The sequence below is a fragment of the Camarhynchus parvulus genome, chromosome 11 (genome assembly GCF_901933205.1).
Source record: "Camarhynchus parvulus chromosome 11, STF_HiC, whole genome shotgun sequence".
In the NCBI taxonomy this organism is placed as follows: Eukaryota; Metazoa; Chordata; class Aves; order Passeriformes; family Thraupidae; genus Camarhynchus; species Camarhynchus parvulus.
In genome coordinates, this window is record NC_044581.1 from 11296302 (window position 1) to 11324217 (window position 27916).

Consider the following 27916-nt stretch of genomic DNA (forward strand, 5'->3'; position numbering starts at 1 on the left):
TTGTAACTGATGGCATGAAAAATGTCAAGAACCATCTGCCTCAAACTTATCCAAACTGTCATCAAGTATTCTAATCCAGTCAAAGGAGATACAACTAGAACAACCTATGTAACTTGCTGAAGGCTTATCAAAAGAGTTGTAAATAAGGAAAAAAAAAAGAAAAAAAAAGAAAAAAGGAGAAAAAAAAACCCTATCAACTGCATAAGCACAGATTTCTGCCAGCTTGCCTGTGGCTTTGAAATTCAATCCCATTTCTCTAGTCTGACAAACTGTACTAAATGGTAAAATGGATTTTTATTGCTTTCAGCCATTTTCATTCCAGCTGCTATCACTAGGTAAGTACTCAGTTTTCTAATATGAGAATTATATTTTTTATTTCACTTTTCTCTTTTGTGTGTGTATACTGACTGCAATATGCACAAAAACCATTTTTTGCAGAGCCAGGATATAAATGGGGACATTTACACATCTGAGCTTAAAAAGCTGCTACTCCTTCTAACTCAGCACACAAAAGAATCCCAAATATAGCTATGTCACTGCAGAAAGCTACATTCAATTGAACAGACATGTTTGGTTTTTTTTTTTGCATTGGCTTTCACAGAGGATAGGAAAGCATGATTTTCCCAAGAAAAGAAACACATACATTTAATGCTGATCTTCCTTAATTACACTAAAATTAATCAAATGACCCCACATTTGCTAGTTTGGTTTTCAATGAGTTATGCAATCTTCAGGAAGTTAGGTCGTTCTGTATCTCAAGCATAGATTTAGCCATTTGAAATGTCCCTTGACAGCTGAAGAGAACAAGTCTCATTGCAAGTCAGTGAAAAGTCTGGTGCTAAGTCAATGAATTACCTGAAAATCTGTGTCTCGTCTACTGCTGCCTGACACTGCACTGGACTAGAGCATATTGGTTTTTCTATTGCAAGTAGTCCTGCTCCTTGTGCCCAAGGGATTCCAGGGGTTGGGAGTTAAATCCCAAGGCTTACTCTTGCATTCTATTCCTTTGGAGTTTCCTTGGTTTTGACTGGTTTCCAAAGTGGGAAAATTAAAGGCTTTTTTTCTTTTTTTTACAAAAGTGTTGTGAAACAGAGGCTTAATCAGGGCTAAAGCATGTGTGACCCCTTTATGAAAACTTCCTCTAAAGGTATTTGTTGAGAATTGGATCTTGGAGAGGTTGGATAATGGCTTAGATAAGCAAAAGTAATCAAATGGAAAACAAAAGCAAAGGACACAGAAGGAAAAGGGAAAGGATAATGAATTTCAAATATACTTAGTATTTTCACTTGTATTTAAGTATCACTTTTTTGGTAATATGTAGCATAACATAAGATATTTCAGAGCTGAAAACTATAATTTTTGGCCATGGGAAACATGCAATTTCATCAAGTTCCAGTAAAAGTTCCATATTGGCAGTCTGTATTGATGTATTTAATTTTCACTCAAAATTCAGAAGTCTTAGAATGCATACAAACATCCATATATTGTGTTGTTTGAAGTTGTAATTTTTCCTTTGCTACCACGCTATGATATCTTCTAATAGCTGTGTAGAGTTTAAGGGTAAAAGAAATCTTTCTATTAAATGTATCCATACTTTTCATTGGCTCAGGACTGAATTTATACAATTGATGTTGATACGTTTGTCATGGAATATTCTAGTGTACAGGTGGAAACAGATGATACAGTATTACTTTTTTTTCTTTTGGTGACAGAATGGTATGCAATGCATTGGAAGATTAGTTATCCATAGCAGTTATATGAAATGCAAATGTCATAACACAGATTACATTTCCATAAAACCAAAATAACACTTCAATATATGTGATTTAGTTTTACTGTGCACATTTTTATTTAGCAGAACTGACACATTGCTTCATATTTGCATCATTTTTTTGCCTTTCACATTGAACAAAAAGGTGAAGAACTATTTCAATGCACAGTAACCATTTCATTTCTGGCAGTCTCTCAAAAGGGATTTTCAATTTAATAAGAACAACCTCCTACTTTTTCATCCTTATTGCAAAAAGCAAGAGGGGGTAGGCCAAATATTAAATCTTGCAATTCCACTAGGGAAATCTGTCCCAGCTAAAACCCCACTTTGAGCAGCTTTTGCAGGGAGAAGGAACAGGGAAGGATATGGTAAAGGGACAATCTTTTTGTGGTATCATCAATTCTTTATTATCTATCTGAATTAATTCGGTTTACTGGATATTTATAAAGATAACCAGTTTCTTGTCCAATTCATGGGAGTGGCCTACTTTAGCTAGAGCAATTCTTAGCTCATCTGAGTTTCAAACATCTAGGAAAGAACTGGGAATAGCAGCGTTTGTATGTAGCAAGGCATTAATTAGAGCCTGAACTTTGCTCCTTCTTTGTATTTTTTAGTCAGTTGGCATTTGCTTATTAAAGCAATAGATGTTAAATGGGACCAACCACTCATCCCCCTGATAGCTCTGGGAGTCTACTTAACTTGATATTGCCTTTTTTTTTTGTTCATTAATTATAATCATCTGCTTACATATTTGGATAATGAATTCATTTAGTTAGGATGTCAACAAAAAGCACTTCACAAAGAGTTACAACAAGCCAAGTGGAAGATGACACAGAAGAAGTTGCTCCAGGAATGAGAAAATTCCTTGTTTTGTAGGCAGAGCTCTCCCCATGCTGGTTTTAGGATGTCTCAGCCTGTAAGGCACCATGTGTAACTGTGAGGATCATTAATATGCCATTGCTATGTTCTTGACCACCTCTAAGATAAACAACCGCCAAATATAATTAATTAATTTCTCTCTATATTCAGTGCAGAGATATAAATACCACTGGGTTATTAGCACCTGTCTTCAGACATCCCTGGAGGAGGATGTTTCCACTGATGAGTGAGGGGGAAAAACTAACTTCATACAGCTAAAATGCAAAGAGAGAAGTCCCATGCTCGGTGTCCTCCCTCAAAGAGCTGGCAGTCATTTCCTGTGTGGGTTGTGGTGTAGGTGGTGATGTGGTTTTTTTCCTTTCCTTTTTAATTCCTACACCTGCATAACTTCATTCTGTTAGCATTCATATCCAGAACACTTGCATGCACTGGCATTTAAAACTAAATTGCTGTTAACAGTCTGTAACACATCAGTAGTAGCATGAAGTGCTACTTTGTGAGATAACAATGGATGCTGTAAATGGAACTTGATTTTTCACAATATCTGACTGTGGCATGAGAAAAGTGGAATCTAAATGATCATGATACAATAAAGCATCTGCGGACTAGCTGAGACACTAAATTAGCATTTTTTGATAAAGAATAGTGTGGTGCATAGCCTATAAACCATGCTAATAGCTCTATCTTTGTAATTCATAAAGCATATACAACACATGCAGGTGGTTTCTTATTTTCATATGGGCAGAATTGTTTGAGTCTTGTACCCAGGTATGTATCCTGTGAATTCCTGGCTTTCTCATAAACCCAAGTTTTTGTTTATTATTGTTCCATTCATTGATAGTATTTATTATGTTTTGCTATAAACAGCATATTATTTAAGGAAAAACAAATGCCCTGATTTCATTGCATATTATTGTTGCTGTTATTTTGCACAGTTGTTAGACAAAAGTCTCTATGGTGGTTACTATACAACATTCATTTTTTTGTGGCAATTTCACTTCCAGTACTCAAAGGTATGGCAGTGATGGCAATGTGCTTACACTGTAGTGAACTACTGGGTGTGTATTTTCTTTTATTTTTCAAGCAATCTAGAGCAACTGCAGAAATGAAAACATTCCAAAATGTTCAGTTTGCTGGCCCCTAAACAGAAGCTTATTACAAGAAGTTATAAATGGCAGGAGAAAAAACCCAAACCCCTGTTCTCTGTTTGCTGCAAGAGACCCTCAGAGGTGTGCTGGTCATGCAGTCATTTCCAGTGAGATACATGTGAATTTTAATAAAACTGGACAGCTCTCTCCTACTTAGGTTTGCAGGCAAGCTTTACAAAAACATTGGATGGAAATGCACAAAGAGCTGACTCTGAGCTCAGCACACCTGGAAGTACATTAATGCACTCTTATGTAAATGGACTTAATGGAGAAAATGGAACATATCCAGCTACAATGGCTGTGGGATAAATCTCCACATCTGAGTGCATGGCTCAGACTGGCCAGCTGAAAACAAGAGAAACCCAGGCAGGAGCTAAGAGGAAAACCATGACCTGGATTTCCAAAGTGAGGCCCTGACATGCTGGCATTTGGGCTGCATGTGCCACACTGTGCATACTCTCCCTGAGAGGAAAAGGGGATTTTAAAATGCTCTAATTTTGAGTTATTCTCTGTTATTTTGTCATGGAGCAGACTCAGAGATTTCTGGGCTTGGGTTGAGAGTGGATGAGTGTGAGGCCATGGGGGGCACGACACAAAGGAACTTCTGCCAGCCAGTGGGTGCTGCCTGCTCACTGTGGGGAGGCTCTGGCCAGCCTGGGGGAGCCATGGCAGCACAGGGGACTGTGTCCTGTCTGTGGCACCAGGAGGGATAAAAGGAGAGCCCCACTGCCCCACTGTGTCCTGTCTGTGGTACAGGACAGCAGGGGAGCCCCACTGCAGGGACTGGGTCCTGTCTGTGGTACAGGACAGCAGGGGAGCCCCACTGCAGGGCCTGTGTCCTCTCTGTGGTACAGGACAGCAGGGGAGCCCCATTGCCCCACTGTGTCCTGTCTGTGGTGCCAGGAGGGCCCTGGGCCCTTGAACAAGCTCCCTGTGGGTGTCTATGACTGCAGGGAGGATGGTGACTTCTCCCAGACCTCCCCTCAGCCGGGTGAGTGTGCATGGCACAGGGGCATTGTCCCACCCCTGCCCTGCTGATGGCCGCCCACGGCCTTGTGGCCCCACAAGCCTGGCATCAGCTTATTTGGAGGTTTTGGGGTGCGATTTGACCCTGGATCCTGCACAAGGGCTCTTCTCAAAGCCAGGGGATGGCACCAGGCTCTGCATCACCACAAGTGATGCTTCTGCCTTTGCTCTTGTTTGTTTTGTATCAGTGTGAAGTGTCGCAGCCAGGAGAGTCACCAAGCTGGTGCCATGTGCAGGGGCTGGCTGGGGACATCCCTGTCCAGATGGAGACAGGCTCTTTATCTGAGGACAGACAGGAGCAGTTTCACAGGCAAAAACAATTCTGAAGGCCAAGCTGCCCTGGCACCTACAACCCACTTTGCTTCAGAAAAGGATTGTCTACCTTGACTTAGACAAGCACTTGAGCTGGGGAAGAGCCATGGCAAGGGAGAAATAAAGTACATGAACTAGGGATTTTAAAGTAAATGTCTGCTCCTTCAGTTTTATATAAAAAAGGATTTCTAGCAGTAGTCACAGAGGGCAGGAGAGAAAACTATGAATATTGATTTGTCTCCTAAGAGAAAAGGGTCATTTGTTAAATGTAACCTAACATTTGATTGCAGGGAAATAGGTTAATTTCAAAGAGTGATTTTCCACATTTTGTATATTGAACATATTCAAAGAAAGAAGAAAGTGGTTGACCACATTTCATTACATTTTCCTTGCAGTCCACAGTACATGTGCTTAATTGACAAGGACTTGGACAAAATCAAGCAATAAAAGGTTAAAAAGCTTTTCAATTGTGTCATAGATACTGTTGGTTTACTGCAGCTCAAAAGGTTCAGCTTAGCATGGGTTTGGAAATTGGCTTTATTTTGCACTGAGTGGAGGAGAAGTTTTTAATGTTGTAAGGAGAAGTACCACAATATAACTTTTGTTTCCCATCTATTAGGGCTTGATGGCAGCATTTAGTTATTTCATAAAGGGAAATCAGTAATATGGTTCCATAATCATTGCATTGATTAATTAGTAGTTAAAAGCAGGTGAATTTTGGATTTATCTCGCTCTATTGACTAAACTACAAGTAATTTTTTCAATGTTTCTCTACTTCTGCTGTTCTAATGGAAGATAACAAGTGGAATTGTTGCACCTACTCATGGTTAAAATGGAAAATTCTCTTCTTCTGTTGCTGTGGAGGAAGAAACCTCCTGACCACTTCCAAGGAAATGAGTTTAATACTTAGTCTCTAAGTTTGAGACAACTTACATTTCTTGTTTTTAAGCACAAATGTCAGGTTTTCTCTGGCTGCCAGAAGGTCATAACCATAAATCAATATTTTTCTGTATCACATTAGAGTTCTTGCCCTATTGCAACCTAGATGTCAATTAGTATGAAGTTAGAAAGATGGCACTTTGCATGCACCCTTTCTACATTGTTACAGCAGGTACTTGAAAAAGAGACACAAATTTAAGTTTCCGAGTTCTTTAATTGGCACAAGTGAGTTATAGGAAAAGAGTAAAAAACAAGGGGCTGAGATCATCACTAAGCATGTTGTAGGGAGAGGTGGCATTTGATCTAAAAATGTCACATTTCACTATGAGCACAAGGCTTTCACTGTGAAGTTATATTGCTCCCTGTAATGCTTTTCTTTCTAGGTTGGATTATGCTGAATTTCAATTCAATATGCATAAGAAAAAACTTGGCAGATTTTCTGCCTGCTTTCAGGAAGATTTGTATGCTTAATGCTTAATCTATTGGATACTATTCCTTGTTTTGCACTTTTTGTTCTGCTTTAGAAAAAAATGGTCTTACTAGTTTACAAGCCTTCCTTTCTCCTACGTCTGTAAACATAACGATTTCCCCCACAGAATAAAGTCTTTGGTTTGCAAAATTGGATGTATTATTCTTATGAGTACATGGCAAATTTTACTCTCAGTAATTGTTCCTTTTTTATTGTTTTATGTGTTCATCTAAGTCTGTTCTTATCCAGGCTGTAGCTGTGGTTTATCCTTTTTGGTTTGTTGTTTTTTTGGGTTTGGTCCTTTTTTCCCCCTCTTTTGTGGATGTCTCACAGACGATGTAATTTCCAAGACTGTGCTTGATTTTTCTTGTTGACTTTGGTCTCTGAAGGAACATGATGTAACTCAAAATTTAAAGTAGGCCTTGGTGAGCTGGTTCAAATTAATGGAAGCCCAGTGGGGCTGCCTGCTCATTTTTCATTTTTTTCTAAAATGCATAAGTCTGTATTTTTTTCTTTTAATTTAAAAAAGCCTAGTTCAATGTCTCTTTTTTTTGTTTTAATTTTGGGTAAAAAGCATCATCCACTTCTCACTTAGCATGAAGACATAAAATTCTTGAAATGCTGAAGAAAGCCTATGTATCGCAGTACTTCTAGCCAACTAGAAATTTTCTGGAAATTGAGACTTGCTGACTAGAAATGTCAAATTTTAATTCTTCTCTGAAGAGGGCTGTAGCTACAGATCTTTGGTGGCTCACCCTTTATTGCTATTAGAGGTACCATAATTACTAATGTGCAAGAAGGCTATGGCATACTGAAACAGAACCTCATTTTAAAATTGTGTCTGAAATGAATGAAAGAGAGATGATAATCCAACTCAGAGGTTGGATCCTTGATCTGGTTTATATATTGCTCATATTTTACCAAGCAGTGAGTTGTCTGTTCTGTCAAAGACACTTTTTCCCAGACACACAAAGCCTGTGTGTGTAGAAGTAATGATGCTTGAATTGTGTGTTCTTCATACTATCCTTCAAAGGAAGGCAGAGAGGAGGCTGCTCAGGAGATCTTAAAATAGTTCCACATCAAAAGTTTGAATTCTAAAAAAATTTCATCAGTTTATACTCTTCCTTGCTCTTCAGATGGGGACTGATAGTGGGCTCTATTTGCCTTCAGTGAAAAAAGAGCACAGGATTTGAGTTGTTTGTGTGCTTTATAGTGTCAATATATTTATGCATTATTTATGATAATAAAATCAGATGCTCTCTTATTGGTGGAAAAAAGGAGGATGAATGAATAGGTGATACAAGGCTTTACTGCCATATTGGACAGTTTCTGAAAGAATAGTATGTTTTATGGAAGTTAATGAATATTTGAAAAGCTGTCTTTATAATAGCATGTTTCAAATCATGCCTTACAAATAATTTTGTGCGGTACTGGGGGTTTGGTTTGTTTCTTAACAGGGATGTCAATTTTTCCTTGATGGCATTTAACATTGACTAATATAGAACTCATGTTCTGAATATTCAGTATTTTCAGAGTGTAGTAGGCAGGATAATGTGTATACACACATTAGTAAGACTTGCAAAATGTATTTTAAATTGGGGGGAATTTCAGATCAGGCAAGTTCTGAATCTTTTGGCTTTTCTGCTTAGTTGTGCAGTCTTTGGAACATTCATCATGTTAGCTTATCAGATAGTGGGTTTTCTTTCAGCTGAAATAGAAAAGTCTGGATGATGTGCCCTTGGCACAGAGCTGTAAACTGGCTCACTCAATGTCTGTTGGCAAAGGTGAAAAGTGCTGTTGTGGTTTTGTGAAGTCAGTTTTGACTCACAGCTTCTGAAGCTCCTATCAGCTAGAGTGCAATAGGATCCTGGAATCTCAGTGTCCATTTAGATAAGTGCCATGTCAATCTCTCTCTATCTGTATTAACTGCTCTGCTTTACATGTATCATTTATATATCCGGAATATGTATCTTGAACTAAGGAAGCTTGAAAGAGAAAGAAAGAAAAATTGGAGTGCGTCTTCATCTGCTCAAATGTTCTCTGATTTTTTTTAACACTTGGGGTTGCATCTTCATCTCTTCCATCAAGGCATGTATTTCTGCATAACATCAAAAATGCATTTTCTACTTGGGTACACTGGCGACAGAAGTTTTCGAAGTGCTACAGTGATGTTTGAACAGATTTTGTGCTGATTCCAGGAATATTGTATGAATACAATAGGAAACCAAACTCCAGTGGCAGCACAGAGGTCCAAAATCTTTCTGGTTATTAAATAAATAAATAAGCGACTGTGTTATATATTTATTTAGCTATAGGATCTGAACTAAATTGAACTGTCCCTTTATATTTTGATCTTCATCTGACTCAGTAGAATGAGACTGTATTCCTTTTCTCCAGTGAATTTTTGCTGCCTTTTTTTCTTACAGAAAAAGCCATTTAGGTGACAATAGTTTACAGACACAGCAGTACTAAATGAGTTTAGTGGTGCTACTCTTGCTTCGTTCTAGCATATGTGAGTGGACAATGAGAATGATGGATTCTTTAGTGGTGACCCCATTAACCCCTCAAAAGCTGCACTGAGGTCTCTAAAGGTGTGTAGATTTTTCCAAGCCTTCCCCTCAACCTTCATGGCCTAGTGATGCAGAGATCACGGGCATAATTGTGGATGTCCACCAGAAAGGGCTCAAAAAGGCGAGCATTAGTTTTACAGTTTGGTCTAGTGGTTTTCTTTAAACCCTAAAAGATTTGAAACTGAATCCTGGAAGCGAACTAGATCAGCCAAATAGGAAGACATTATTGAAACTGAGGTGTAGAAGTGAAAACCCTGTGGGATCTCTGAGGCATTAAGTGCTCTTCCAGGCTACCTCTGAGTGTGCCTAGACCCTGGTATAAGGGAGTCTTCAACTTCATGACATCAAGTGTCTCAACAAATAGCTGACCACGGAATGCATAGTCCTCTCCCTAGGACAGGCTTTGTCAATATCAAAGCAGGAGCAGCTAGAGATCAGATTGAGAAAAAGTGTAAAATAATCACAGCAAGGCAGGGCACTGAGATGGAGAATCCTGTCTGGTTAGAACCAGCCACCTCAGCCAACACAGCTCTGTTGCCAGTTCTGTCATGTAATATTTGTTCTATTGTCCAGAGTCCTCCACCCCAAAGAGCTGGTCAGGGCTATTTTTAGAATTTAATACTGATATTTATGATTATGAGGCAAACGTTGTTGTCATTGTGAGGTGCTCACAGGGTTAAAGGGTATATGGGAATGTGAGCTAGTCCTCCCTTTGAAGTCCTGAGGAGTTAAGAGGGCTTTACTCTTCATTCCTGGGAGTCCAGTAGCTCTTCCTGTAGACTGAAAGTCAAAAGGGTAGATGAAAAAATAACTTGCACCAAGGGGGGCTAGAACAATTATTTTTCCAAAGGATATAAACAAGAGTCCTGCAGAAATGACAAACTACATTTGTCTAGTGAACCATGTTGGTCTAGTGAGTAAGGAAAATGCCTTGTGGAATTATTTGAAGAAAACTTAATGTGCCCTGAAAAGGGGGAGTGGGAATGGAAGGAGGTTTCAGCAGTGTCTTTGCCCTGATGTCCTGTAGAGCTTATCCCAGGAACTACACTTCTTCTGCTTAGGAACTCCAGCAACATCTCTTGTTGGGTTTTTTTTGGTCATCTCTCCCAGTAAGAGGAGGACTTGGAGAGAAAGTGTTGAGACCTAATAGAGCCCAGTGAAACCTTAGCATCTACCATTCACAGATCTTGGAGTCTTTACTGAGTATCAAATAAGCCTGTTATTTCAGGGTATAATTCCTGTTAGGCAGCTCAATATCACTGCCACACATCATGAGTGGGTAAACTAAGACTGAGAAAGGTTAAGGGAGTTGTCAAACATTGTTCAGAAGTTCTGTGTCAGTCATATATTCCTGACTCTCTGTTTTTTAGCCAGCAGTTTAATTTCTCTAATGTCTAATTAAAAAATATTAAAAAAAAATACTTAACAGGTAACAAAGGTCTGTTATTATGTCTTGGTTTTTCTGCACATGTTTCTATAGTGCTTTCAGATGACAGAAAATGATTTTCCAATATTTTCAGATGTGTGAGAATGATGAAGTCATATTCCTAACCTGTCCCATCTATTGTTTTTATCAGATGCCAGGGAGAGGTGAATGCAGAGGTCAGGTTCTGTTTGTGAATCATTGTGGATTATTCTGAATGTGATGCTGCTTTGCTTCTCTCTGCCCACCACCCGCCTTCAGTTCCCACAGTTGTGTGTTTGTGTGCACTGTTTTTTAACACCTAAGTGGAGATATAAAATGACTCAATCTGCAATGACACATTTAGATTTCAGATGTTATACTGGCCAATGTGCTCACAGTTAAGCTGTCTTTGTAGAATGTACTTTTTTATCACTGGTTTCGGGTGTGCTTTGAGGAGCTGTGGTAAAATCTAGATAGATTTATCCCAGCTGTATTCCCTATAGACACCTAAAAGGATACAATATTCCAGAACTTACCTTACATTTTGAAATGATCCTTTATATTTATTTTAGGGCACACAAAATGAAAATATCAGTTTAACCTATCATACCTCTAACTTCTTGTCACTAACCTTTTTAAAGGAGCTACTTGTAAACAGACCAGATAATATCAGAATGATAATTTCTGATGCCATGAGGTATTTCTGTCCCTATCAGACTCTGGTGATCCTCTATTGCAGTGAAATGTGAAATTATTACATATTTTTTTGATAATTCATATGAGTGATGATTGCAGACTTTTCCTGGGGATGTGTTTGTGCACAAAATTTACAGAGAGGCACGTAATAACATAAACAACTGAGATCCAAACACATGGTTAAGGTCTCAAGGTTACAGATGTGTAAAGAGACCTTTCCCCAAAACATCTGTCCCATTCTTTTCCTTATGTGCTTTTTGCCATGAACTCTTTTGTAATTCTGATTTCTGTGTTCTACCATGTATAACCCAGTAGCTCTTTGGTCTTTTTTCTGGTGGTCCTTTTGACAAAAGTAACAAATATTCATTTGGATATTACATGATTCTGTTAGTCCAGAGTTTTCTCTTTTGAGAAAACAAATCTTGTTTTCTTCTTGTACAGAAGAGGATGACTCAATCCAAAGCCCACTCAAATTGAAGAGTTGACTCTAGCTTGTATCAGCTGAAATCAGGTCTTCTTTTCTCAGAAACTAAATATGTATCAGACCTAAAAACCTGAAATTTTCTGAATCATATGCTGATCCTTAATCACGCTTCATGATTAAAGAAAAAAGGCTTATGATGTCCACTGTGATAAATATGTTCTGAACTGTGTCAGAATTTAAGAAAGCCAAATAGCATATAGTTTCATTTGGTGAAAAATGTCATTAACACCTGTTACATATTTGACTGTTGCATTGTATTTGCTCACTACTTGCTGTTCAATATCTAACTGCTGTAGTAACAAGGCATTAAACCATAATAGCATAAAGAGACATTACGTGCAAATGTAGCTTTTTGGTGTGGGGTGCAGGGAAGGGAAAAAACAAGGATGAATAAACATTATGTTAATGTGAGTAAATGTATCTTTCCCTGGCAATGTTTTTTGCAGGGTGGCTGAGCTGTGAGCACTGCTGTTTGAGAAGCAGCTGCCAGATGTAACTCTGCACCATAAGCAGGACAGTGCTCGTGCTTCTGGAGCAGCAGTAAGCAAACGTTTCAGTGCAGATCTTGGTTTGTTACAAAGACAAAGATCTCTCTGCTGCCTGGTTTCCAGGTTGCTAGGACACATGAAAAGTGTTTTGATTCATTTGTCCACAGACAAAAAAAACTAGGAAGAGCTTGGATACTTGAGAAGGCAGGTTAGTACTGCCTTGATCGACTCCCAAGCTGTGTACGTGCGCCCTGGGGCTAGCTCCAGGTGCAGGCCTGTGCACAAAGTCCCCAGGTTGACATATGTTTAAAAAAAGAAAAAGCTTATTATGGGATTTATTTGTTAGGGGAAACCTGGCTGCAGGATCTGACCCAGGTAGAGGCAGAAAGGAACATCCCAGTTTGCTGCAGGAGTCGCATGGTTTGTAGATGTTGTTAAAAGATGGTGAAAGCACTGTTGTCATCTTTTCATGCTTTACCTGTCTCAGCTGGCAAATGGCTGCTGTCTTATCCTGAATGAGACAGTGCTAATATTCATTCAGGTTTGTCTGTCAGACAGCATGACAATCAGGTGGCAGAACCAGGCTTATAGAAAAAGTGAAGTATTATTGGCAAAACATTTTGCAATCTCTGCTGACTTTATTCACTACCCTTCAACATGCTCTACAAACCTGTGTAGTTAGCAATGTGGAGAGGTCTCTAGGTAAGAAAATCAAACCTAGAGGTACCTTTTGGGATAATGCTAATGGTAGGAGGAAGCTGCCATTTCCATTTTTTTCCTGTCAAAACTCAGAGAAGTGAATTTAGCACCATTAGTGGCTTAAAAGTCTCTTGGAAGATGAATTATTTCAGTAACATTAGCAGCTGACTCAAGGTTTTAACATTTCTATTTCTCTTTTTTTTCAGAAATGGCTAAAATCTAATTAAATCAGAGTGGATGTTTTATCATCTCCATATTTTTCATACATATCAATGTGCACTCAGTTTGTTATTGGATTCCAGACAGAGATACAGGAAATCTGTGAAACCAAGTCTGTTTACAGTGTGATATTGGCATTTTTCCATTAAAAAAGAAATTGGAGGGTTTAATAAGAAAAATATGCTTCTTGGGGAGCAAGTCAAGTCTTCAGAAATGCAGAGATATATCCTTGCTTTTGCCAAGAGCTGCTTCTGCCCTCATGGAAGTTGGTCAGTCTCTGTCTCAGTTATGCAAATTTGGAATCAACACGTCCCTGTTTCCTGGTGGCTGTAGTAGAGCATATTTATGAAAGTGTGTGAGGCAACCTTTTGGCTAAGGAAGCTGCACTGGGATGTCTTTGAGCAATTATTCATGGCAATTACTGCATCCACGTCAAGAAGGGCTGGGAGTCATTTAGGTGAGGCTCACTGGGTACCGCTGGAATGTACCTACTGTAGCTTTAGCTGACTTGTTCTAGGCTTTACACATTGTGCTGTTTGTTACTGTCCAGAGCACCCACTATTAAAAAAAAAAAAATTAAAAACCACCACCACAGAACTCCACCACTTTTAATGGACAACTTCACATGGTGCTGAGTTGCAATCCAGGTTCACAAAGGTTTTGTGTTTTATTGCTTTCTGACCAGCCTAGAAGACTTGAGTAGGAGAGACACCAAATTCATTCCCAACTGTAAGAAACATGGTCGTGGATTGTTTCCCAGCAAAACTGTCAACTGTTTCCTTTGAATTTCAAAGTGTAACTGTTCTGTTTCAGCTGAGAAAGGTTCCCCAGCAGTCACTCAGCTGCAGTGGAAACAGACCCAGTGTGACACATAGGTTTGCAATGCAAACATGGAAAGCTAAACCTTGTTCTTGGATTTGCCAGGCTTAATGATGACATTTGTCCAGACTACAGTGTTTGCTCCCTTTTGAGCTAAATTACACTTATGACCACTATTATGTGCTATAACAGCTTTACTTAGACTTAAGAATTTGTAACACTTTTATTTTGTGTAGCTTTACCTTTATCTTTTTTTCCCCTGTCAAGAAAGCTTTCCTGCATCTTTTTCTTCTAACAGGGGTAGGGAAGGAAAATCTGCTCCTGATTTTTTTTCTTTTTTGCCTTCACTCTGTGACTAGTGCATTTCTTGTAAAGGAAGAAAGGCTTCTTGTCTCTTTTCTGTGCTGTCTCTGTGCTGCTAGGGCCCAAGTGAAATGTTTATAAGAAACAAGAACTGGCCAGTGCAGTTGACAGGTCTAAAACTTTCAACTTCTTCCTGTCCTGCAGGACTGTTTCTGTACAGTATTTCTGGTCTTGGATTTGTGAGGTGACAAATATTTTACTGCCAGCCAGGCTTCTGCTTTGTGGCCCTATGACAAAGAAAGTGAAAGCTTTTGGGGCTTCTAGTACTAGAAATAGAGTCTGGCTGATTTGGGGGAGCATTCTTGCAAGATCTGGCAAGAGCTATGGCACATGCTTTCCTTTCTATAAGGGTGGAGGGTTTTAAATTAAGCATCTAGGCGCTGCTATTATCCCATTGGACATGAGACTCTTGCTAGGAGCCCTCTCTGAAAATATTTTTTGGTGACTTCTGATTAAAGTGTGGTGCACAGTCAATTTTTTATAGTTAAGAGTTATTTGGGTATAGGATGCCTTTATGTTTGGACCTGAACAAAAGAAAATGCAGAAGCACGTAAGTATACAGATCACAATCTTCAGTTGTTTTTATTTGTTGTTTGTTTTTTTTTCCTCCTCCTCTGTTTGGTTTGCCCTTCCCATGGGAAGTCCTGTATATATCTTTTAGCTAGTCATCTACCTCATATAGACTTACAGCATATTGAAGATGTGGTTCTGTGGGGTCTGGAGTGCTTCCATGTGGTTTAAATAAGGAATACATTTGAGAAAATACAATCTGCTTGAGGACATGCTGGAAGCAGAGAAAGAGGCTAATTTTGTTTAGTTAATTATTCACTGATAATTATTTACTCAGCTCTACAAATTGATGGAAACTTGTAATCATGTTGCTATGGCATCTGATGTCATTTATAAATGCTGAGTGAAGCAGCTCTATTTAATTGTAAAACTGGACACAGTTCTTGAACAAATGAAATCTGTCAGACTGAATTTTGTGAGGGAAATCTTACCAACAGAGTTTGCAAGTTAAACATCTAGCTGTAAATAAATTCATCCCTGTGAACCTGAAAACACAGTTGCGCTGTTTTCTGACTCAAGCCTGCATATTATTATCTTGTTAGAGTAAGCAACATCTGAATAACAAATTCTGTTATCTGAAACTGCTGAAGGCCTTTCTGAACTCTTCCTTCTCTGTGAAACTATAGCTATTTTCTATCAGTCTTAGTCTTGCAAAACAGCTTTCCAGAGAAGACCACTACACAAGGCTTTGATGCACAGACTTTCTAAATCTAATTTCCTAAGCAGTTTAGAAAGCAGTTGATGATTCTCCAAGCATTAAAATGTAAATATTATCAGTCCTACAACATTTAAATGTTTAGTCTGCAAGCTGCAAATAAAGCAACTTTAATTTTCTAAATGTAAGTGGACCTTCATTATTAATTCACTTGCTATATGTTTAATTGAGATACATGAATACAAAACTAAATTCAGCTGTGTATTCTGATATGCTTTTCTGTGCAATCTGGACATGTATAATGCATCGTTATTTTTACTGTCCCACCAGCAAATAATTCTGCACGTACTTATTTTCTAAGTTCTTTAACACTTTTCTATATTGTGGGATTTCAATTGTTTCTGTTTCTTTCTTGGTAAATAGTTGAGGAGTAAGCACATTTTCAAGAGCTGTAGGGAGGCTAAGATGCCAGTTGCATTTTAACGATATGGTGCTTTATCATTCTTACTGTAGCCAATTCTCTTTTAAATCATTGCAGTTTCTGCTTTAGCCTCCAGCTATAGAATTCTTTTCAAACGACAGTGAACTTGGCAGATTGCCAAGAGAAAAATAAAGGTGTTTTGGTCCACCAAAGTATTTTGAGTGCTTCTTAGTGATACAGTTTTCTTCTCTACATCTGCAAAACATTTTTTTTTCTGAAGTGAATTTTCATGTGAAAAGCCTCCTTAATAATCACCAGTATTGTTTGTTTCAATGCAGTTATTTAACTGCACCCCTGGGTGCTTACAAAATAAACAAGAGAGTCTTCTAAAGAGTTTTAAAAGTGGCAGGTGCTTAGTCTATGCCCTATTCACTTGGTTTGCAATGACATTTTTGTGTTAATCTATAGACAAACAAGAGACAGGTGACACACAGCATCAAGTACAATGTGCTAAGTCGACAAACTTTGGTCTAGATAAGATGTTTGTGCTGCATATGCCTACACTGGCAGCATGGATTTATGCTGTTTATATTTAAGTTATGTTCCTCAACACTGGTAGTATCAAAAACTTAAATGCTTATAAATTGACAGTGAATGAAGTATTTTAGGGGTTAGAGACTTCAAAGAATCTAGCGCCTCAAAGAAAAAACAAAACAAAAACCAAACAACAAAATAAAAACCAACTAAAACCACTCAAAAAACAACAAAAAAAAAAAAGAAAGCTAATTCATGTGAGCACTGCATAGTTTGCATTTTTAACATTGTTGAAATGTAAAACAGATTGTTAAATGTTGCTGAAATACAGAAATGGTATTTTTGAGACTCTGGCTGTGAATACAGTTCATTCATTATAAAATACCATATCCATGGCATTCTCAGGCTAGCAGTATTTACACTCTAAAGGGAATAGATATTACTAAATGTTGTATTATAAAGCATGGCCAAGAGAGTAATACTAAGTGAATTAAGCAGCAAATGAAGGCAGGATATTCATCATCCCTCCCATGTTTTACAGTCTAATTCGCTGAGATGCCACATGAACAACAGACTCAAAGCTTTTTAATGCTCCTGTTTGTAAGGAGGAGCTCTGTTTAGAGATTATGAGATTGGAGGACTGAGGGACAATGGCACAGCAGAACAGAAGTTTGACCACTTTATTTACTGAGGTAGTTTTTAGGAAGCCCTCCAAGGGTAGATGGTAAGGAAGAGCAGCACATGAATGTGCAGGGCAGTTTGATGGCTGTGTGAGCCATGCTATTTAAAAATGTCCCTAATCCAGGCAGATGTCTTACTTTAAGGCCTGTACTGTCTGTAACAGGTTGTAGGAGGCTCTCTATTTCATATTCTCTTTCCTGTGTTCACTTCCATTTGTGCACTACTCGTCCCTGCCACAGAAGAGACAGAGCAGCCTATTCCATTATCAGTGTCACTGCTTTTGCATGGGAGGCCACGTTTGGGATTGCTTTCCCTTGCAGGCCAAGAGGGGAGCTGCAGTGAGCACTCACAGCTGGGCAGACTTTGTTGCGCCTTGCATTCCTCCCTGGCATTCCCAGTGGGTGTTAGTGACAGAAGGGAATGGGCAGGGGGCTTGTTGCTGCAATGGAAGAGAATGGCAGAGCTTTTTCCTGCTGGTTCATCCAAACCCAACAAATGGGGCCAATGTGGGGAACCAAAGGCTGGTCTCTGGAGATAGCTGGTGCAACTTGGTGCACAGCATGAGCAAAAAGTATCATCATGACCAAAAAGTATCATCATTTCAAAGCAGAATATTGTCCTTGGGTCAAGGTCAGTTGTTCTTGGGGAATTTATACATATGGTCCCAACTATCCATTGCATGTTTGTCTTCTAAAAGTATTTCTATCTCCAAGTGAAGTTCAGAGGAAAAGTGATGTTAATAAAAAAAAAATTGAAAAAGAATCTATTTTATTAATGATTTTATTGGCTGTTGTGGCATGTTTGTTTTCTTATCTTTCCCAGACTGAAATTTGTCTTGAACTTTGAGAAGTGAAGAGTAAAATTTTATTACATTGAGCCAAAACCCTGGCCAGGGTGTGATGCAGCCCTTGATGCAATTCTTGATCAGCAGGTATGTAATTATCACCAATTTAGTTGTATTGTTTCTTGAAATCTGTTGTTTTTCATTATGAAAGAGCATAACTTAAATATGAAGCTCTGCATTGCTTAAAAGCATTGATAAAATCACATTTGCTGAATGGAATTCAGAGGTTGCTCTTGAAGATAAATGATAATCTGGACAATACAGAGGCTGTAGATCAAATTTTTTGGATTTCAGTAAACCATTTGATAAACTACCCCTTGGGAAATGGTTTGTTAACCTGGAGAAGATTTGGATTAGTAGAAGAAATGAATGGTGACTAAGGAAGGGACAACAGCGTAGAATTTTTCATGGTAGGGAGTCAACTAGTGGAGTATTTGTTAATTTAGCCACGTTTGTTTATTTTGTACTTTTGGTAGTGATTTTTTTCAGGGATGGTGGTAGGGAAAAAGGCTTGATAATGAGATTTTTAGATGAGGCACACCTGAGAAAACTTCATCAGCATCAAATTTCAGGCAGGTGGAATAAGATGATGATGAACTGGAGCAGAAAGGTCTGAGACCTGAACAGCACAAGCGTCTTTCAAGCTGCTGTGTATGAAGGGCTCCTTTTCTGCAGATGAAAGCAGTGGAGAAAGACCATACATGTTATCTGACCCCAGGGGGATTAAAAAATACAGAACTGAGGCAGTGAAATATTGGGCTGGACTGAGCAGAAGGTTAATACTGTACTAGGTATTATATTGGTTATTGCATTTACATATGTGTCAGCTATTTGAGCAGGAGGGGAGAAATAGCAGTGCAATCAAATCTTTGAATGAGGGCTTCCATCTTCCCTCCAGAGGCCAGCAGCACTGAATGGGCACCGACACCCACACTGGCCCTGAGCTTATCCACTCCAAGAGGGCAGCTGGGTTCCATGGGCCTGGGACAGGTGTGGAGGTAAGAACATTATTAAGTTCTTAGCTGAGAACCAAGTGGACACAAAGCAGATTAATGGCAGAACCTGGGAGCTGGTGTCTATAAATGTCTTGCAAATATAAGTCAGCTGTTTTAGTTCTATTTTTTTTCCTCCGAGTTGTGTGTCATCTTCTGTTTATGACAGTGAGACTACTGTTGTCACTTATGTGCAAAAGCAATTAAAATAATTTCGGCTGTTCTGACAATTGATGTTGGTTCCCACTAGCTCTGTTTTACAAATGAGCTGCATTATTATCTATAGCACTGACCATCCTTCAAGTATCCTATCATGTAAATAGTTCATATAAATAATTAAAAGCTGGGGTTCACAGTGGTGTCTGCAACAATGGACTTGTTTTTTGCAACTTGATAGGAAAGATTTGATTTACATCTGCTCTGGGTATTTTATTCCCTATCTTATTAAAGCTAACAACTTAGATATACCACAGTTTTTTATGGGGAACCTTGCCAAACATTTTCAGATGAAGAGAAATTTTCTCCAATTAAGAGATAGTATCAGTGGAATAGAGCGTTGTCACAGGATAATGGTCTCCTGCTGCTTTGTTAAATGCCAAGGTAAACCTGAGGCATTTATCAGAAATTAATGTCAAAGCAAAGTCGAGAGGTTTATCTTGAAAGCTGGAAACACTGAGACTGTGCAAATGTCTGTTAGAAAATAGTCCAGGTTTCCTTGTGCATCCTTCCTCCCTCCAATTACACTTAGAAGGAAGAAAATTTTCTTTCTTGCACCAAATGCTGCCACCCAAACAAGGTACCAGCTTCCTTTTAGATGCATAAAAAGGCTGCTGAATCTCTAATTTTAAGCTCAAGATGAGTAATTTCATCAATTGTTTTGTATGTATGTTTGAGGTTTACCTTTGCATCCCTTAACACTAAGCTGACCTTAACTTAGGCTTCACTCAGCCCTGATTCAAAGGATGTTGAAAAGGGGAGTTCGAATGTTAAAAACACAGCAAATACATAAATCTGCTGGGCTTGCTCTGTTACCAGGATGGAGCCTGATGGAAGGGGTGGAGTGAGGGAAAAGAAGGGACAGAAGATAAAAATATATCTCAGTCACTTGGAAAGATGCAAGGAAATGTTTTATGGCACAGAAATAGGCTGCAGTGCTATGTTCCTGTTTGTTCCTCACAGACATTGAGCAAAGTTTGTCAACTTGTGAACAGAAGAACCTGTTTATCTGTAAGATCCAAGGCAAATCTTAGAGAAGTAAATCCCTTTAAGTATTCTTGCTCTTCAGTTGCAATGCAACACTTCTGCTGGTGTCACAAGGTGGCTGCTGCCTTTTAAACCCTAAATTAACCATGTCAAATCAGCTTTAATAGCTACTTAGTCATGTATTTGATTATTCCAGAAACATGCATGAATTTTACCATTTTCTCCAATTTCCTTCTTCATTTAGATTACTTTGTGTTTCTTGTAAACCATATATTGCTTTACTGAAAATCCAAAGGTGGAAACCACTGTACATAGTAGAAGTGAAGCTCATTTGATTGCTTCCTTTTGTCCTAGTCTTGGAGATTGGAGGTCTAAGAAACCTGTTCAGTCCTTAACACTACTTTTTTGTTTGCCTAACTGATTCAGAGGAAATATTTTTAATTCGAGGAATTTGCTTCTCTTTAAAAATTAAGATGACCCTGGGCTTCAGTCTAAATATGAATTCTCCCAAAACATTAGGAGTGGTCCATGTACTGCAGGTTTGTCCCAGCTGAAAACAAAACTAACAAAGAAAACAAACTCCAACCCTTCCTCCCCCCAACAACAAAAAATAAAGCACACACACAAAAAATCCTTTATCTCACTGTTCCCACCCCCAAACACACACACATACTGGTGGTTTGTAGTCAAATTTGCTGAGAAGCTGAAAAGAGGCCAGTAAGGAGAAACAAGTGCGCTGCTTTTCCCCCCTCTCTTTCAGAGTGGAGAGATTTGTTTCAGGAGAGTAGATATTGGGTTGTACTGCAGCATACAGTGTTTCATCAGTCATGCTGCATTATGTCACATCAGGTGTTTCTATGAATTAATTTTAGTTTCTGAGATTTACTGAGGTGTGAAAAAGCCATTCCATGAAAGTGCCAGTGGCAGGCAATACTCTGCCACCAAAGAGGGAGGAGCTTTTAATTTAAGACTGAAAAGGTTTGAGAGGAAACGCAGGGATAAAACGATGAGGCAGTCCTATCAAATTAGCACATCATACTAAAACCTTGTGTTCAGCAAAAATGTCCATGGCCCTGCAATGTTCCTGGATGTGGCAGGATTCCCAGCCCAGTGCTCAGTTCAGCTCCTGCTCTGGTGTGTGTGGTGAGGCAAGGACAGGGGTTGTGGTTTGGCTGTTCCAGGGGGGCACAGGTAATTCCAGGTGGTTGGAGAACCAAAGCCCATGGAGCAGCCTGCAGGGGGAGGCAGAGGGGGGTGGGTACCCATTTGTCTGCCTGCAAATAACCAGTTCTTGGGCCATTTTCTCAAAAGTGATCTGCAGGGCCAGAGAGGCATTAGTAAAACATGCATTAGTATTCATTGAACATTCATTGTGAATATTTTCTGAGAACAGACAGACCTGTTACCTTGGAGGAACAAGAGAGTAGCATTAAAAGGGATGTGCTTTTATATCATATGTGCTGATTTTTCAGCAGCTTTTGGAACCTTTAGAGGGATGTTGGAAAGGGATGGATAGGGATCCCCTTTCCAAGGGATGTTCAAGGTCCTGTCAAAACAGGCAGAACAGAACCTTGTTGTAGGATACCCCTGTTTTGGCTTTAGGTCACTGGCAAACCCAGAATAAGAAATAAGTGAAGAGAATCAGCAGCTTTAAAACCAAATTTTCTATACCCCAATGAAGACTCCAGATTCAGGGCAGGCATGCATTCCAACAAACCTTTCACTGCCCTGTATTAAGTGTACACTTTATGTACGAGGGTTTTTCTAGATACTATGCCCCTGAACCTGACTGGCTGAAATTGGTGAGAGCTTTGCTATTGATTTCTGCTGGGCTGTGATCTGTGCTTTTGGGTCTGGTTGGCTTGACTTGGAATGTGTAATCCAACAGGATTCAAGAAAATAATATATAAAAATGGATTTTTTTTTATTCTAAAAAGAAGTGCATAACTTTTTAGATTACTTGTCTGAGTCAGAAATAATTGTGTAACTAGCATCTATGAGGTAAATTCACTATGGATGCAATAATGTGAACAGCATGTCATTCATAATCTACTAGAAGTAAGAATAGTATGGCTGTAAAAATTTACTATGAAATACTGACACTGTTAAATCTCCAATTATAAAGACATATAAGAGGAAAGAGAGCTGTAACCCATTACACTACTGGTGATCCCCAAAGGTGATATCACAGTAAGGCTGAATACTGACTAACTACAGTAATTTCTAGTGGCTTCAGTGGTTTGTGGCAAAAAGATGAATATCAGAAGCCCAAATAATAGACTTTCTTGCCTAGGTTTCTATTTATAATGAAATTCTGTTCAGATTAGTAGAAAACATTACAGTCAAAGAAGAAAGGGAGTGAAGACTAAATAGAATTGCCACAGGATTTATTTTTGCTGTAACTTGTAGATGATGATTAAAAATGTGTATTGATTTGCAGTTTACCCTGATACTTGAAACTGATAAAAGCATAAACCACTACTTTGGTTTAACAGCTTTATTAGAGCTGAGGCTGGGCAGAGTTATGTGGGGTCACTTTTTGCCTGGGGTTGCCTATCAGTTTTCAGTGGAAGAAAAGAATTGGAATGAAGCATTGACAGATCCCATCTGGGCTCCCTGAGACAGCTGGTTTCAATACAGTCTGTCTAATGCTAGAATTGTGCCTTCAGTTGCTTTTGTTGGCATATCACAATAGTTTGGTGTTTTGAGATAACACCTACAGAATGGACTGAGTCCACAGTGTGTTAGTAGCAGCATTTCTCATGAGCTACAGAAATACTGGATTTCTGTGTGCTGATTCAGCCACGCAGAGTTGGTGTGTGTGTTATATAAAACAGCCATAATTCTAGGAATATACAAATTTAGATGAAACTATGACTAATTTTAAGGTTTCTTTGGGTTCATTTGTTTCTTTAACTAGGAGATCAGTATTTTTTTAATTCTGGCATTTCAATATTGTATATTGATGCTTAATTCAACTTGGCTTACAAGCATGCTGTGTGGGTCATAACCTTATTTAAATAGCAGATTTTAAAATCCTGGAGTGTCAAATGGCAGCAGAAACACCTGGACAAAGATATTGGAGTCTGGTATGACAATTTTGCTGTAATCACATATTTGTATGTAATTTGGCTTTTGGTCTTGTGTGAAGTGACATTGGTGATATCTAATATTCTCATTATTATTTAACTAATTGTTGTAGCTATTTAAAAAAATTTTCCAAATTTCCCCTGCCTGAAAAGAAGAATAGTACCTGCTCTATAGAGTACAGAAACTGAATAAAACAGCTCATCCAGCAACGATAAATGCATTGGGGTTAGAGCTCATTTTGGGAGAACTGAAATTGGAGCCTAATGTGGGGAGAAAAATAGCAAAGCAGGAAATGGCCATATTCCCTCAAGAAACTTCAATGCAGCAATTAAAAAAAAAACCCAACTTATGAAATTTCGAATGTACATACAAATGCATACATCACTATTGGTCCCTGAATCGTGTTCAGCTGAAATCTTACTTTGCAAAAATTAAGTTGCTTTCTGCCAGGAAAAAATTGCTGTTTGTCATTTATTCCAAAAGGCTGCCTTGTTTTGTGTGATATGCAATGTAGAAACAACATATTTCCATTAATGCAGATGTTCACTTTCATCTCCATAAGACTCCTGAAGCACACTACTCTAAATTTAGACATGCCTGCTGTTTCTCCTGTCCCCACTTCTTCAATTTCTTTTTTAAATGATGTAGTTATATAGCTAAGAGATTGAGTCTATAATCAAACCCAGCCTGTAAGATGACACTCATTGGTGAATGCAGAGCTTATCCACCTCCTATCCTAACACTCAGATGTACAGCAGAGAACAGGAATTCTTTTGGCCTCTTCTTTGAGCCCCATTTTTTTTGGAAAGTTGGTTAACTCAATATTATACAGGGGATACGAGTTATTCACAGACAAGTATCTTTCTCTTATTGTCTGTTTCTGCTCAAAGGAAGCTATTTTATCCTGCACAAATAAAACAAAACCACAAATAAAATTACAACTTCTTTGTAGGGATCACTAGTGGAAAGCTTTGCAACAAATGCAAGATACTCCACACATTTTTTCCCCACGATTGGCATCATGACAGTAAAATATATTCAGTGTTCTACTTATCTGGATAATCTAAATGGATTTTGTGCCTTTGTTCCTGATACACTTATAAACCATGAACTTGCACCTTGATTCTTCAATTGCAATGCAGTTTGGGGAAATGGAGATTAAGAGGTGGTAATCTGTGCATAGTGACACATACAAATGCCAATGTGATTTAACAGGGCTCTGGAAGCAATGAGAGAAGTTTTTGAGGACTAGAAGGAGGGGAAGAACAGGAGAGGTTAGGTTTTTCTTTTTGGAGAGAGACTTCACTCAAGAGTTAACAGAACTTTGATTTGAAGAACCTTGGTAATTTTGCCTTTATGTTTAATTTTTTTCAGTATTATTTAACTGGTGTTAAATTGAACTGCTTGATCTGAAAGTAGGCTAAAAAGGAATGGGGAGATGTCAGATAAAATACATGCAACATACATTCTCTTACATTTGTGGCACAGTGTTTTGTTCTGGGCATTTTATGGTATGTTCCAGAGCCTGTTGGAGTGGAAAACGATGCCACATGTAACTAACTCCCATGTCTTTGTGTTAAATCACCCTTTATTTCCCAGGTCTCCAAGCAACAGTATCTTAAAGATGAAATATTCATTTCTGAAACCTAATTTAATTTCAGAGTTGCCTGAGCTGCAGAGCTTATCAGTTCATGGAACTCACAAAATTCAATGAATTAACAACTCTTTTCCATAGATGGAAGGTTGTTTTAATTTTTTTTTCAGGATCTCATTAAAATGCATCTTCTGATTTGTAACCTTGGTTTGGCTGGTTATGATTTACTCATTTTACTTATGATACAGCCGATAAGAAAAAAGACTAGAAGCAATAATCTTCCCAACATTAAATGGGAGGCATTGTAGCTTTATAACAGCTATTAGCAACTCTGAGCAGTGCAGAGCTGTAAATAAATGAAGATTAAAGATGTTTTGTATTTCCCAGGTTTGGTTCAAATTTTGTTTTTAAGCACAGTTTGTCTGGAACCTTAAGATCATCTAACAGATCACTAGTGGCATATTTTAGCTAGTTAAGTCAGTAACAAATGAAACTAGACATAAAACATGATGGAAATAATGAAGGAGCTCATGAGCTCGGCTTTGTGAATGCTAAAATGAACTAAGGTGAGCTCACCAAGAGCATCTGAGGATGCCTCCTTTATTCCTGTGAGCTTCCAATGACTGGCAGCTGGATGTCTGTGCTTCTGATGTTTACATAATTTTGCCAATTAGATACTTCAGAAAATTCTGATAATTAATGTGTAGACATTATTGTCTCCTTTTCCTTTTATACTAAATAAGCAGTAATGGTTGGAGAATGGAATACCTGAATACATTTTGGAGGGCTTTAGCTGAAGATAGGATTAATCATTAGTGCATGTGAGTCATAGCACTGATTATTTATCCACTTTTACAGAAGGCCATTGTTCATTGTGACTGGGTCCTCCTGGAAACACAGAACAGAGCAGCAGTGCTGGAGATTCAAGGCCCAAGCAGCCCCTCCTGCCCCCCTGTCCTTGTCCCCGGTGCCACTTCTGGTCTGGCCTCGTGTTCCCTGGGCAGAGGTGTAGAGGTGCCAGGATCTCTGCTGGAGAAACTCCTCTGGAGTCACTCTCTGTGGAACTTCCCCTCCTTGCATGTCTGCTGCTGCTAGGGCTCATGAAGGAGATCCAGTAAAATCCATTACTGGGAATCTCCAGGAGAAAAGCTGAAAAATCTTCAAGGTGGTGGCCTTGAAATGAGACATTCTTCTGCAGCTCTGCTCTACACTATGGCTTCCTCCGAGGTTATTTGGATTTACAGTAGCCATATGGGCAGTGTTTCCTCCAAGGAAAGAATACTCTGGAGAGTTGCTTTATTGTATCTTAGGTGCATTATGGAGCAGGCGTATGCAGACAGGACTTGTGCATCACCAGCTCCAGCTCAAACACAAATAACATCTGCTGCTGCATGTGGCATGATAAAGATCAGAATTAATGAATAAAGCCTGAATCTTCTACCTGATGAAAGAGATTTACTTAGCTGTAATTGGGCACTCACATTCCAAGAAACTCACATGATTACTTAATAATTTATATCCTTCTGTAAAAAGCAAAGTATGTGTGTGGTTGTTTGTTTGTTTGTTTGCTTTAGTTTTTTGGGTTTTTTTATCAGTTGCTTTGTGGGTTTTTCCAAGCAGGAATAAAAACGTTGCCAAGGTGAGAATCTGTAGATATTTAAAAACATTTTCACAGGAAAAGTATCAGGAGTTCTCAGAGTTAATTTACATTTCAGGGCAAATTTTCAGCGTTTACTATGGTTCATAAATGTCAATGACACAACCACATTTTTCAGCAGGAGAAATTACAAGCCTTAATTCAAGCATGCCTCATCACTTTACTAGCTATGCTTGTTTTGCAGACAACTAGGTAGAACAAACTGGTGTGTGCAAGAAAGGAGTAAGCAGAAAGTGCTGTAAAAATACATATTTTCTGCAAGGTTTATAGAAAACTCCTATGGTGTCTACAATTTTTTTTCTTTTTATAATATAAAGATTCTTTGTCTGCTTATGCATTTTGTTAAAAATCAGCAAATGAATACATTTTCCAAGACTGTGGTGATTTACAACTAAATAGAAATCATAGAGCAAAATAATGACAACACATTTTTGCAAGCTAAACTATTCTTCTTGGCTCACGTGCTGAAGAAAAGGCAGATAAAATAGATGAGTGCTGCAATGCTTTGTGAAGGGCAGTAATCACGGGCTGCTGCTGGGAAAATGGAGAGCTTTGACACCCTTGGCAAGGCAGGACCAAATTATCACCCCTTTTTTTTTTTTAATTATATTTAGCTCTAATACTTCTTGCCATTACTTGTGCTGGGATTTTACAAAGTTGTAGCCTTAGACCTTTAAAGGTTAAACAGCTCTAAAAAGGTACAATTAAAATGTAATAATCTATCTGGAATAAAATGTAGAACATCTAGAGAGGTCTTCTCTTAAACAGAACAAGTCTGTGAGAAGCTGTGGTTCTGAAAGAAAAGGTTACTTCTGGAGGGCATGACCAGTTTTGGATTATTTTGGATACTGTTGAGGAGGAAGACAAGACTTTAGGCTGCTTCTCAGTCTCTTGGCCAAGGTCAGGTGTAGTGTGTCTTTCGCATATGTGTGATTTTATGTGTAAATCTCATGGTAGGGAGACAAAAGACTGCCTGGATTAAGGAAAACTTCAGTCCAGAGATCAACCATGAACCTCTTGTTCATAGCTGCTGCTGTTTGGGGAAGGATAAAATTGATCTTGGTGTCATTGCTGATCAGCACATAATGCCCAAGACGGACCTGAAAAGGATGAAAAAATAGTAAAATTAACCAAATTAAGTCCCCAAGAGACACAAAGAAAGAAATCATGGAATTGGGTTTTTTATCTTGTGCAATTATATGTGCATACATTATTCCAGTGGGATGCAATATCCTTTAATGGGCTGTAAAAGACTTCTGGATTACAAAAACACTAAACTGTTGGGTGATCCATATTTTTGAAGACAGATTGGCCAGTGGGAATTCCCCCTTCCTGTAGGTGTTGTGATTGGTGTGATAAAATGGTTTGGAACAACTGTTTCTATGAGG

The 27916-nt window shown here is 38.6% G+C and overlaps 1 long non-coding RNA gene across 1 annotated transcript; it reads left to right on the forward strand.

Annotated features, from left to right (window-relative positions):
• The first annotated feature begins 237 nt into the window (after window positions 1–237).
• On the forward strand, window positions 238–18990 carry LOC115907941. Its single transcript, XR_004061080.1, has 3 exons — window positions 238–335; window positions 17971–18079; window positions 18891–18990. It is a non-coding gene; the product is annotated as an uncharacterized LOC115907941 (long non-coding RNA).
• The last annotated feature ends 8926 nt before the right edge of the window (window positions 18991–27916 follow it).